Source organism: Ochotona curzoniae, unplaced genomic scaffold (genome assembly GCF_017591425.1).
Source record: "Ochotona curzoniae isolate NIBS_2020 unplaced genomic scaffold, NIBS_Ocur_1.0 contig_2692, whole genome shotgun sequence".
NCBI classification, from domain to species: Eukaryota; Metazoa; Chordata; class Mammalia; order Lagomorpha; family Ochotonidae; genus Ochotona; species Ochotona curzoniae.
The window spans coordinates 2,171,256-2,184,914 of NW_024465556.1; the positions used below are offsets into that span (position 1 = coordinate 2,171,256).

General features: G+C 38.9%; 1 protein-coding gene across 2 annotated transcripts in view; it reads left to right on the top strand.

The window, feature by feature from the left end:
- Positions 1–1,442: 1,442 nt before the first annotated feature.
- Positions 1,443–13,659, top strand: part of SGMS1 (sphingomyelin synthase 1) — an 89,748-nt gene continuing 77,531 nt past the window's right edge. The window contains exon 1 of one of the 2 annotated variants that reach the window (XM_040975776.1): positions 1,443–1,523. The gene's annotated coding sequence lies outside the window, so the exon portion shown is untranslated. Of the gene's footprint in view, positions 1,524–9,213; positions 10,133–13,659 lie in introns of those variants that run through there. The other variant, XM_040975777.1, reaches the window with a different exon arrangement.

Here is a 13,659-nt window from a genome sequence, read left to right on the forward strand (position 1 = left end):
TCCCCTGTGTTTTATGTAGTGTGTAAAGATTTTCTCCCATTCTGTTGATTGCCTCTTTGCTTTGTTGATTGTTTCCTTTGCTGTACAGAAGCTTCTTAGTTTGATGTAATCCCATTTAATATTAACATTTGAGGTAACAAAAGTTAACTGAGATTGCTGTTTAAATCTCTGCTGTCTACTTGGAGTCAGATAGTCTTTATGTAAAATGAGCAATAATTGCAATAGCTGATGAAAGTGGACATTTTTGTTTTAGTCCCTTCTGCAGAGGCAAAGAAAGCTAAGATCTTATCTCAATTCTTGAGAATCTTGTGAAATTAAAATTCTAAAATATGAGACTAAATGTCTTCTTAGAAAAACACTGCTGTGCATATTCCATTATTCCACAAATTACGGGAATCTGATATTTGATGAATTGGACAGTTGGATAATATATTTATTCTTGCCACTAAGCATTGGATGTTCTTTGTAGAGGGATGATATCTGTCTTGGACAAAGCATTTGTGATTTAGGTAGATTATATATATATACATATAAATGATATATTGCATTGTGTATATATATATATGATATACTGTATTGTTCTAATATAGATATTCTGTTGTTATCTTTGCCTCCATACAATGTAGAAGGATATAGTTAATCTTTTAGAAATGAAGACATTGAGACTAGTAGAAGACGGATGATTCTCTCAAGATCACAAGGCTAGTAAGTGGTAGGATTGTGTTGTGTGATGTGTTTTGAAAGATGTTGGTGGTTTTGGTTACTTGATTACTCATCTTCCCATTCCTTAACATCTTAAGCAGTTTGAGAAATAGCAAGAATTAAAAGGAAATCAGATTAAATGCTAATAAAGCAGGATTGGAGAGCTTTCATAAGTGTCCATATTTCTGGCTTTAAAGCTAAAACATGAATTCAACACTAGGAATTCTGACTAGTTCCCCAGTGACCATTAGAGAGAAGTAGGGAGAGACAACTGGCCCTCGGAAACAGGCAACCCTTGTTCTGGCTAGTGAGTGGAAGCTGGCTGCTGTAGGAGGGAGGCCCTTGTCTTCCTCCAAGTTGTGGGAACCACTAAGCTGATCCTCCCCAGGCAATTTATTCACTCACTTTTGAAACTAATTATGGGAGGGGGTGATGGGAAGAGGAGGTACAGAGAGCAGTGAGTTACATTGGTAATCTGGCTCCTAGGAAACAAAATTAAAATCACTTTCCTGAACACATAATGGACAGTGTTTTGAGTTCCTCATCCAAACAATGACAACACTGTTCTTTATCTTTTTCCTCTCAAAGGTGACCTATGTTATTGTACTCTTTCCTTTTTTGTTTTGAGGGGAAATAAAGGAAAGAGAAGGCTGGACTTCAAAGAAAAGGCAAATGTAGTGGAGACCAAGAGATGGCCTTCATGAAACATGCAACTGATCAGATTCTTTTTCTCCTGACAGGTGATGGAAATATACTGAAACAATGGAAGAAGCCAGTAGCTTTTAGGAAGCCAAGATGACAAGATTTTTAAAAAATAATTTGTAAGTGCATTTTCGTTAAGCCTTTGGAATTATTTTGATTAATGATTAAATTTTTCTTAAGAAATCATGGTAAAAAAATCAATATCACATAACTTAAAGTAATAAAAAGAAGAGTAACTTGAATGCAACATATTTTCTTACACCTAAAATATTTTCTTACACAAAAGGAAATTTATAACATGTCAGTCTGTACATACATATCTATATGTATATTTTCTGGTGTGGGGTATATTATTTTGATTACATTGGTTGGGTGGCTAGAACCTACGATTTTTAAAAACTGAAAAGGGATCACTTTCTTGGGGTCAGTAGCTAAGCTTGGAATGACCCTTCTGAAATGCAAGATTTCTGGTCTTAGCACTTCCTTGTACTCCATTTCTCACTTAGATACCTTTTGTGGCCATAATTTAGAAATAAATATGAGTAAACTTGGTGAATATGAATAACATGAGCTCTTGCTTGACCCTTGCTCCATATATCTCATGTATGTCACTTTTTACATGTTAGAAACATTAGTGTGAATTATCTGATCCTTACACATAGTTCATTTTGATTATTATGATGACATTATGATGACAACATGAATGCATGGGTTAACTTAATGGAAAGATCAGTTAATTTTGAGTCAGACATTTCTAGATTTCACTCTTGGCCTTGTACATTTAGTTGTTATTCAAGCGTTCAAAACATCAGTTGACTCATGTTTATATTGGATTTGATAATGAATTTTTTTGAAATAAGGGGCTGTGGATAGTAATTTGTGCCATGGTTGGTATATTTTAGGACTACAGTAAGTGAAGTTTCTTTCTTTACATTTGTACTATGACTTATAATTTGTAAGGTCTTATTCTAACACTAAAGATTGGTCAGCTAGATTTAGTGACAGTTAACATTGCAGGGGGTATATACAGGTAAACAAGAAGACTATGCCAGAGGGATTCTAGTATTGCCAGTTCCAATATTGTAAATACTGCCACTTTGTCTGATTTCCAATTGTAAAGGAAAGTCACTGAAGATTGTACATACGATTACATTCTTTTCTACCAATTACATACTGCATTAGTTGCAAATAGCATCAGTAGCATGAGTAATAAAGTAATTATGAGGAAATAATTTTATCATTACATTCAATTTTAGTAATATTAAAAAATTTTTAAGCTTACATAATTTTACTGTTAGTTATGTCTATGCTTTATAATGAACTTGCTAAATTTCCTGAGAAATGAACACTTGGCTCTAGTGAACTGGTGGTCCCTGCTTGTGGCACACATTGATTATAAGTTTGTCATTGAAAAGGACATTTGGAAGCCACAATTTTTCAGTTGTCTGTTTTGGCCCTGGTGGTAAAAGTTTGATTTGGTTGATAAAAGTAAGGCTTGATTTAAAATAGTAATTGGCATGATCCAAGCTTTTATGCTCATGAAGCTTCTGGAATTGAACATATGAGGAGATATTAACAAATTCATAGAAAAATATAATTGAAACATAAGTTTATTGCAGAAACTTTTGAAGTGTACACCTTTTTTTCATAATGCATATTTTCTATGAGTTTTAAAAAATCCTTATAAAGAAGTACTGACTTATTTTTTGAGGACAGAAGGAAGTTTTTGAGATGATGGCTATGTTCTGTCTTGGCCTGTTCTGGCCGTGGAGCATGAACACAGGGAGATGGATTACACTGTGGGCTACCCCTAACTCCCTCTTGTTCCTTCCCCTGGCTCCTTCCCATTCAAATTCCAGTAGGAAAAACCTAGGCATGCATCTTTGCATTTGACTGAAAAGTGAGTTCCTGGTGACAAGTAAGTTGCCTCCTAAAAGAGGATCCTAGGCAGTTTGAAGTTCATCTTGACTTGTTTAAAGTATTAGCCAGCAACCTGAAAGAAGAAAGGAAAGTGGATCAGGTATCTCAATGTTTTTTCTGGAGCTAGTTTCTCCTTCAGTTCTCTAATTTACTCTTGAGAAAGGAACAATTGAAGCCTGAAATTGCTAAGGAACAAGTAAGATTGTGCTGATTATTTTTGTTTTTACACTCACCCACCTACTTCTTAAAACACTTTGTTGAATGTTAAAAGAGTGCTTGGATATTTCAAAACATTCATTTGTGCCAGTTCCCTGAATCAGACTCACAAAGCATTCATTTCCTTTATTTCTTCTTAAAACAAAAGGTGTTTATAGTTCTGCTGAGTTAGGGGATTATTACAATATTACAAAGTAATTCTTGCCCTTTTTATGTGAAAGCTCATATTATATCTGAGACCTGCCTTTAGGTTATGAAATAATTCCTGTGCCCTCCTCAAGTTCAGTAGGATGTTTTTGGTAGCTTTGAAAGCAAATATTGGAATGGTAATTGCAGAGATTTTATCAAGATAACAAATTCTGATTTATACAAATATGTTATCATCTGTGTGCCCAGAGTGGACTTTGGGCTATTTATGAACATCCCCAATATAATTGACTTTTCCTGCAGAGAGCTCTGAAGGGCATGTAGTCTTTAGTCTTGTTATATTCAGTTGACAAACTCAGTGGTTGGCTGGGTACTTAGGAGTCAACAGGTTTTGACAGTGGATCCAAAACAACTCAGGCAAACTTCTTATACTGTAGGAGTTGATAGTCAACCCTAAACATAGAAAGTTACAATTTCAAACCACATATGGTAGATGTGATAAAAGTTATATAAATTCATAGGACATGGAGGAGAGAGAACAGTTATCTGGGTAACCACAAGAATGTACCAGATCAAGGAATAGTTCTAGAACAGATGAGATTGGATTAATTCATGGTCCATGCCTTTTTATTAAAATATCTTTTACTAAGTTATGGACGTTAGCAGTGCTAATTGGGAAGCACTTTAAAAGTATGGAAAAAACTAAACGTAAAACTCATGAGTATTATTGTTATCTGTGTTGCTAGACATGTCCATTTCATTTATATTAGCAAATCTGAGACACTTTAAACACTTTTAGGCATGTATTTTTTAACATAGGCAATACCTTCTTTTTAAAAATAGGTAAAATAGATTTTAAAAATAATAATGCCATTTAAAATCCTTGTTTTTTTAGTTGATCTTAATGTAAGTACACATGTCAAGGTAGTTGAGTACTTACCTAGAGAAGTATTTTCTTTTATTCAGCTGTAGAGAGGTGCCTTCTGCTTGAAGATTCAAGTCTGGTTAATTTGCTTCACTATCCCACTAGTCAGTCCTGTATTGTTTCACATACTCAATCTGAAACACTCATTGTCTCTTCACTTTAAGCTCACATCTGTCTGGCTGCTCTGACTCTTAAATACAGTTGTCTCAGCTTTGGTGCTGACTTCTGGTTTAGAAGCTAGCTCTGACTAAAACTGATGATTGACTGGATGTATATAGTGTGCTAGATTCAGTTTTCTCATGGGGACAGTGTAGCTGTTAACACCTGTCTTGCATTGTTGCATATGCATTAAATGTAAAATAATTGTGTAAAACTGAAGTCACTATTTTATTAGTACTCAATTAAACTGAGCTTGCTTTCTTGTTATAGTTGGAATTTTCAAATACATTTTCCTTGAGGAACAATTTTTACAAATTGAGTTTGTATGCAATATTAGAAATATTGATATTCCAATAAATCACCAGTTAACTATATTTTTATGGACTGGCCAGAGAATCCACTGTCTGCAATATAGATATTTTGTCATAAGAGAATGTACAGTGTCACATAAGAGTTCATTGAGTTTAGACTCTAGAAGTGAACTTATAGATTGTGATTTATTACCAGGTTGAAGATTGCTTGCAAAAACTCTCACATTAGGCGTAAAATGGAAATCCTTGATGGGTAGTTTTTCAGCATACAGATGAGCAATTCTCTCTATCTTTGGAAACTGAAACCATCTTTTTCAAGAGAACTTAATTATTCTTGCCACCAGTCAATGTAACAAGGTGTCCTAAGGTAGACCACCCAGTCATGGATGCATGCTACCAAAACAGACCAGTGTGAGTTCTTGAATTTTTTGAAAATTATAGTCTTGTACAGGAGGACTAGTAGTCCTTCTTCATAGCAGAACTGGCAGTTAAGTAGCAGAAGGCAAGCTTCAGGAGAGGAGAACAAATCTGTGGAAGCAAAGATGCCATCTTTTCCTCATGGAGTACTATTTTCATTGGGTTCTAATGCCCACCTTACTCTGTCTTTCCAGTGGCTGAGCTATTCGGAATTAATGTTGCAGCTTGCCTGTAGTGTTTCAGCTGCCATGTCTGTTGCCTGCCAGTTAAATAGCACTGACTAATTCATTTGGTTGTTTTTACTTGGAATGTTTATTTAAGAAGTCAGTGTCTTTGTCATGGGCAATTATAATAAAGCATTTAATTGTATAGCAGAACATCTGATTTATGACGTAGGTTCTTGAGAATAGTGGTTATGTTTCTTCTGATCTCTATAAAATCAGAACTGTGTTAATGCTAATCAGTAGATACTACTGGATGGAGACTTTCATGCAAACACCCCACAGCTTTTGACTTTAAAGTATTTAAACAAATACGTACCTAATTTGATTCGGGTACTTACTAGTTACTTTAAATAAATGTCCTTTGGTACCACTTATGGTTAGGAACACTTGTAGGTAGGTAAACAGGTAGGTGTTTGTGGTTAGGACACTAACATGAAGTATTTTGGCAAAATTGTCGAGTGTATGCCCCTTACATAAAAGGGAAGACGAAATGCCTTTTCCTGTGCCTGTGTTATCTGCAGGGGATCATTGTTTGGGGAATTGAGATTTTATGGGATGACAGTGTTTTGTAAACTCCACTTCCTTTTAGGAAATGAGGATTTGCTTTCTCAGTAGCATTTTGCATTGTTGGAACTTTTCTGGAAGAGTAAAAAATGCATCTGTTGCTTGAGTTCTGCTTGCCAACTGGTTTGAACAGCTATAATATTTGTTTATTCTTGATATGTCATTAGTCAAAGGAAGTTTTCCATTCTCCTTTGTGGCTGTTATATAACTTAAACATCATTCTATCAGCAACAATGACTATTTATTCAGAACCTGCCAGGCCCTGGGGGATGCAAAGCCTTAGAAACATGGTCTGCCTTGGATGGGCTTTTGCTACTTGGAGAAGGACCGAAAGGTCAGGGAACTCTAGAAGAAGGAAGATGCTAAGAATCTGTAAGTTAGCTGAGAAATAGAGGCATAAATAAGGTACTGCCAGAGGAGACCCCCAGGAATTGGGCTGCAAGCAAGGATTGCCAGAGAAAAGTGAGTGAATACACAGTAGAAAACAATGTAGGGCCCGGCGACGTGGCCTAGCAGCTAAAGTCCTCACCTTGAACATGCTGGGATCCCATATGGGCGCCTGGTTCTAATCCTGGCAGCTCCACTTACCATCCAGCTCCCTGCTTGTGGCCTGGGAAAGCAGTCGAGGATGGCCCAAAGCCTTGGGACCCTGCACCCGTGTGGGAGACCTGGAAGAGGTTCCTGGATCCTGGCTTTGGATCAGCATAGCATTGGCCATTGCGCTCACTTGGGGAGTGATTCATTGGATGGAAGATCTTCCTCTCTGTGTCTCCTCCTCTCTGTATATCTGACTTTACAATAAATAAAGAAATCTTAAAAAAAAAAAAAGAAAACAGTGTGAACTGGGCATCATCAAAAGGAAAGCATGGTGGGGGGTGGGGTACATGGAAACCAGTGGGAGATTTTGCAGAGGGCTTTTAAAATATTGGGATGGAGAAATGGAAGTCAGTGTTTGAAAGACTCCTTAGTGTGATGCAGGGGAACTATGGATTAATTGCCACTTGTTTTCTTTACTTTCTTTTTTTAATAACTGTTGAAGATCCTTTGTACCTTATGCTTTCTTTGATTTTAGGTCACAAAGGCATCCTAGAAAGGATTACCCTTTTTTAAGATTAATGAATTTGGTGTGTGTGTGTGTGTGTGTGTGTGTGTGTGTGTGTGTGTGTGTGTGTGTGAAAATGTCCTGGCTCCACTGGAAATGGTAGTGTTTTCTGAAATACCAAAAATTGTTGGAAACACCTTTCCAGTGCTTTGCGTTACCAGTAATGGAGCCTTGTAGGGAGCTCCTACTCTGAATTTTAGGCTTGGCTAAATCTTAAACAAATGACAGATGTTCCCCAATGCAGGAGAGTTCCATTTAACTTCAGTGGCTTTGACTTCAGTGGCATGAAAGCAGTTTGCATTAGCAGGAAGTGTATTTTAGATTTTGATCTTTTCATGGGCCAGCAGTATGCAGTGTAATACCTTCTCATGATCCTGGGCAGTGACAGAGAGCTGGGCCCTCCAGAGTCAGTCATGTGATGAGGAAGGTAACCAATATACTAGTGTTTTGTGTTAAGATGAGAAGTTTGAGAAGTTAAGTGTATTGCATATATTTTAGATATATTTTAGATAACTTCAATTAATGATAAAGTATTCAGAGCATAACACCACCATAAATAGAGGAGCATTTATAAGTGCTACCCTTCCCTTCCTCTACCATGTCTGAAAATATCCATTCATGTCTACACACACACACACACACTCACACACACACTTGTATTTTTCAGACTGAAGTGTTAGGAAGCTTGCCAGGTTGTTCACACTTCATATCTACATGAGTTTTATGTAGGCTTCTCCTATAAAAGAGCTGCTTTCCTTGTTGTAGCAGTCACTCATATTATTTATCCCATATAATTAGTTGTAATAATCTTAACAAAGTCAATGCTCTTAAACACATTAATTTATGTGAATGAAGCAAATTGCTTTCCTTTTGATCTCCATTATTAAATTACAGCTCTTTTAACTGAGAGAGGAGAGGTTTATGACATGATGGCACACTGGACTTTGACCTTTATCATATGATGGTCCTGATGTGTGGGGAGGCCTTCCAGGTGGAAGGGCAGTTAGCAGCCACTCAGCTTCTGTGACCCTGGAGTCAGAGAATGAGGCATGCCTGAACCAGGAATGGAAGAACTGGTCCAGGTGGGAAAGAAGCCTTCATATTACACTTGTTGATAATGAGTTGTCAAGAGAGAAAGGAAGGGGGCCCTGGTGTCCAAAATTTAAAGTGTCTAGGAGAGTAAGATTACCTCTATGAGGAACATGAGAGTTGAAAGGTTTGTCCCCTGTATCATTTAGCTCACAGGCCCAAGTTCACATTCTGGTTACCTACCTACCACTCAGGATAAATGTTGGTGATTGGCCTAGCTTATTTTTGTTCCTTTTGACCATAGCTTGGTCTCCCAGCTGGAGAGCTCCAGGATACTCACAAAGAATGAAGCCCTTCATTTGGTCACTGATTGTTGGAACTGGGCCTGGGAGGGGGGCCTGGGCTTCTGCTGCAGTGTTCTTGCCACACTGGGGGCTGCTCTGGAGAAAGTAGCATTTTAGGAAAGGCTTCAGTCTTGCTCTGTGCCTTATTCTTGGTTGATGAGTGTTTGAAAAAATATTGTGCTAAACAAATACAAGAAAATTAAATTTGAGCTCTCCTTCAAATATTTTGTAACTTGAGAAAAGTTTCTCTTTGCTTGTGGAAACTACCAGCAGTATTAAGCAATTCATTTCTTAATGAACCCTCAGCAATAAGCAGTTGTGTCATCCTCTATAACTTGTTAATTCCATACTACTTAGTTCCTTTTAAATATTTCTATTCCAAAAATAATGTTAAGGGCACAATGATCCAGATAAAATAGTTACAAAGTCACCCTTACTTTGAAAAAAAAAAATTGGCTTAACTATGGGCTTATGCTACTAATAAAATTTCCATTGCATAATAACATCAAGTCTAGAAAACCTAAACCCAAAACTTCTTAGTTTTCTTGCCAAAGGACAGACACTAGCGAATAGAAAAGAAACAGTTTGCTTTTAACATTTGCATTCTATATGTCCAGCATGGTGCTAACACTTTGCTCGTATGGTTACATAGGATTAGATTTAGGCAGCTTATTCCACCTCTTTGCGGATATTGAACTTGAACAAGGTCGTACAAAAAGTGTCAGAGGTCAGATCCCACACTTTGCACTGAAATCCCTAACTAACTCCAGAACTTTACCAACATAATCTAAACAGACATCCACTGATCACATATCATTAGCAAAATTAATCCTTGTTTCCTAAGGGATCTTAAAAGACAGCCTATGATTTTCTGGGAGTTACAGTGAAATTGTTAAAGGCTTAACGAAGGGGGGGAAAAAGGCTGTAAAAAGCTGCTAAGTCTGATATAAATCAAGCAAGGAAAGTTCCGCCCTAGCCCACAGTGAACGTGCTTATTGGTTAAGACGGAACAAGCTGACTCATTTCTTTTTTGCCGCGGCAGAGGGCCACACCCTGCATTCCAAAAAGCCTAGGCTGCCCGGCCACACCCGCGGCCTCCCTGCTGGAGCCTCGGAGTTTGGAGTTAGCGTTGCAGCTCGCGCCGCTCGTCCGAAAGCAGCTCTGCGCGTCCTCCCGCCGTTCGGTCCCCGGGCCCGGGCGCCGGCGAGCGCGCCGCGGTCACAACGCGCGGGCCTGGAGGGTCGGCGCGCGGCGCCGCTGCTGTCTGCCCTGCGGTCTGTGCTGGAGCAGGCGGAACGCGCCGGAGCTGCACGCAACTTCTAGTCCCGGCAACTTTCGGGAGGAGGCAAAGCTTCTGGAGACAGGAGACTGTAAGTTTTGCTCCTTCTGGGATGCTGTGGCTCATTAAAATGCTCTCGGGGAAGGCACTCAGACTGTGGGACCTGACAGAAAGAACCGTTCCTCCCTTCCAGAAAATAGCCCTATCCCAGTCAGAGCTGTATTTTCTCCAGGAAAGCGAAAGGAACTTCACTTTTGAACGACATCCCACCTAACGACAGAGTAGGCAGGGACGATTTACACCTGAGAAAGCCCTACGCAGGTGCTGCCCAAGATGGGACCATGCATACAAGTGTTGGGAAATGCTGACTGTTGTGGTCTTTCCTCCAGGGATCAGGTTTGATGTTGCCTGCTTTCCATATGGAGGTTTTGAGAGAATGGGCTTGTATTTATAGTTTGGTGGTTTAAAGTTTTGGGGGCTCCTTGCCGTCTTCAAATGCGGACTCTGTGGAGGATGGTTCCGCTAACTTCTCTGGCTGCTTAGAAGCTAGCTGGTAAGAGAGTTTGGTATCAAGAGCCAGAGGAAGCACGTGCTTCCCTTGTTTTGTAGTGAGTAGGGTAATATGTTCTTGTGCTTTCTGTTGAGGGTGCTTAGGTAAATGCTCTTTTGGAATTTGTGAAAATAAATATATGAAAGAAAAAGGCATGGCATCTGCCCCCCCCCCCCCATTTCTCTTGCTATGGGTAGTTTTACTTAAATTGTACTCAAATAGGGTTCAGGAGCCCTAACGTCTTTTCCCCTCAGTGCCACGAATGATTCCACTTTTGTCTCATTAAGTACACTATCACTTTCAGATTATATACAAAGAAACTGAGCTGCTTTGAAAAACCTGCTTTTCTATGCAAGAAATTGGCAAGTGCATCTGTACAGCACAGGTAACTTTGCAAATGTTGGGGACTAGGGTATGAGGAGAGCAGACCTGTAATATGATCTTGTCACAGTGTGACAGAGACATGCCTATCACTAGAAACCTAGATGGTGTGTGAAAAGGCAGGCTGAAGTTGTCCTGGTAGAGTAAAAGGTGATGGAAAATTGTCTGTGGAATGATAAATTTATGAGTATGAATTAGCAAGTTATGAGTGGTATCACGATTGCGTGTTTGAAACCACAGCCTGATGCAATCCATATGCAGACAGTCATGGAGAGAGGCAGAAAAGTCTTTCCCACTGCCTTCTTTTCTTTTCTCTTCTCTTCTTTTCTTTCTTTTTAGGGTCATGTGGGAAACTTCTAGAAAAAATAACATCTAAATGGAATAATTAAAATGCTGGAAACTTGAGTTTACTGCCATTGCCTCCTGGGAACAGTTTTCAAGCCCATGGGCTAATTGTTACGCTCAGTTGCTTTGCGTTTACCTGATTAAGTGCCTCTGTGAAAGGTGATTACCTGAAATTCTCTTCCTTGTAAGAAACAAAGGGAAGAGGCCTGAAAGCCTGTGTTCTCAAGTTCATGGGGCAGTTGGACAAGCCCCCACAGGTGGTGAGAATAGGAAAATATATCAAGTCATCTAAGATATCCAAAATCTGAAAACATAATTGAGTTGGAGTTTGATGAATTTTACCAATTGTGACAAAGCTGAGCGTTTCAGTATCTCCATTTCTCAGACACTGAAATTCTTTTCATCTATCAATTCATGTAGTTTTTGCCAGTATTAGAAAGTGGAGGTATTATCCTGTCTTACAGGGAAAGAGTCTCAGGTTACATAATGTGCTCTAAATTTCACAGCTAGTTTACGTTAGAAGTTAGCGCTTAAAGGTTGTTACTTTTCCCGTGTGGCTTCAGTCACTCCTAAAATAGCGTTAATTTTTCTGTGTGAAATGATCCAGAGGACGTTCTTGGTTCAGAGAATGCATCTGAGTGATTCAGGAGCTCCTTATTATTACAGTGCCAAAATATCAAAGTTCAAGGAATGATATGTTTACTTTGGAACCTCTTGGTTTTCAAATATTAACTGAGCAAGTCCGCCTCTTGATGAGCCAGTTGACACATGTGGCTGCTTTGGAGTTGCCAACCTTTCTGTTTACTCTGTTGCTTTCTGCCTGAATCAAATTGTATTCTTCCTCCTCCCATGAAGTACAGCTCAGACTTTATCGCTGGAAAACCCAGAGCGGGATGAAACCGTGGGTCTGTAGTGGCTGAATCTTGTGTCAGCACAGCCCTCTCATGGTTTATATATACTGCGTGAACTGTTCTTAAATTTTTGTTAGCACTGAGGTTGGTGTTTAATCCTTTTTAAAAAAACTTGGTGACTTCATGAAAGGCACACTGTGAGTGCTAAAACTTTACCTATTCAAAGGAGTTGGGAAAGTTTGAGCATATCTCACTATGGGCAGCCAGTTTTGGCCAACCATCTGCTATATGTCAGAATGCAAGAGAACAACAACCCCTTCATAGAAGACCATCTACTCCAGCATCTCTTCTGGGCCTGGGGCTTTCTTACAGTCCCATCTTGCTCTCACCATCTAGTTGACACAAAGTACCCCCAGTTTGCCAGGTGGAACAAGGATGCTGCAGCTGCCTGCTTTATCTCTAAATCATGGCTTCTTTTAGTTACTTAAATTCCTGAGGATGTTGAAAGAACATGCCAATGTTATGATACACCGCTTGGGAACGATCTTGGAAAAATCATGGGGGGAATTGTGCTAGGAGATTCAATTTTCAAAACTGGGAAAATATTAGATTCTGAAACTTTGCAATTCAGAGCTTATGATGGTGTCTAGCAGAATTATAAATCACACTTCTGAAAAGATGGATGTGAATCAGTCAGGAGAAAGTGTTGGTGTTCCACAACTAGAATGTTTGTTGAAGATCGCTCATGCCAGGTAACCTAGACAAGGATACCAGGGCATCACTTTAACCAGAATGGCTCTGTCTTCATGAGATTTTAACCAAGGCCTATGCAAATTCTTTACTCAAGACGGAAAATATGGGGCTGGCATTGTAGCTCAGTAAGCAAATCTTTGCTTGCAACCCAAGCATCTCATATCGTAGTATGGTTCAGGTCCTAACTATTCTGGTTCTGACCCAGCTCCCCACTAGTGTATCTGGGAAAACACATTCATCTGTCACACTTTGCAGTGCCACAACAGTGTGGGCAAGTTACTTGAATATTATTTGCCTCTGTTTCTGCATTTATAAAATGCAGAGAAGTCATGCCTACTTTATAAGCCTGTTGAAGATGTTGAAAAATCAATCAGTTCAAAATGAGTTACAATATTGAATAGAGTGTTATTTTTCCTTTTTTGTTTTATTGATTTTACTACTTCAACACTTCTCGAGGCAATATTGTGCATATTACTGAATTTGAGTCTAAATATCTGGCCAGCATAGGCTTGTCAAGTTTGGAGGAGGATCTAGATAAAAAATGCTGTTTGGATATTGATTCAGACATAGTGAGCATGCTTATGTTTGTGCAGAAACTGAGACAGTATTTAATGTTCTCCACATAGTGAAATAGATGGTCATATTCTGAATTCTGTGCATTTCGTTCATTTCCACAAGTGCTTCCTCTTGGGGCACTGTGGTGTGTTGTCAGGGACCTCTCCACTCAACAAAGATTTG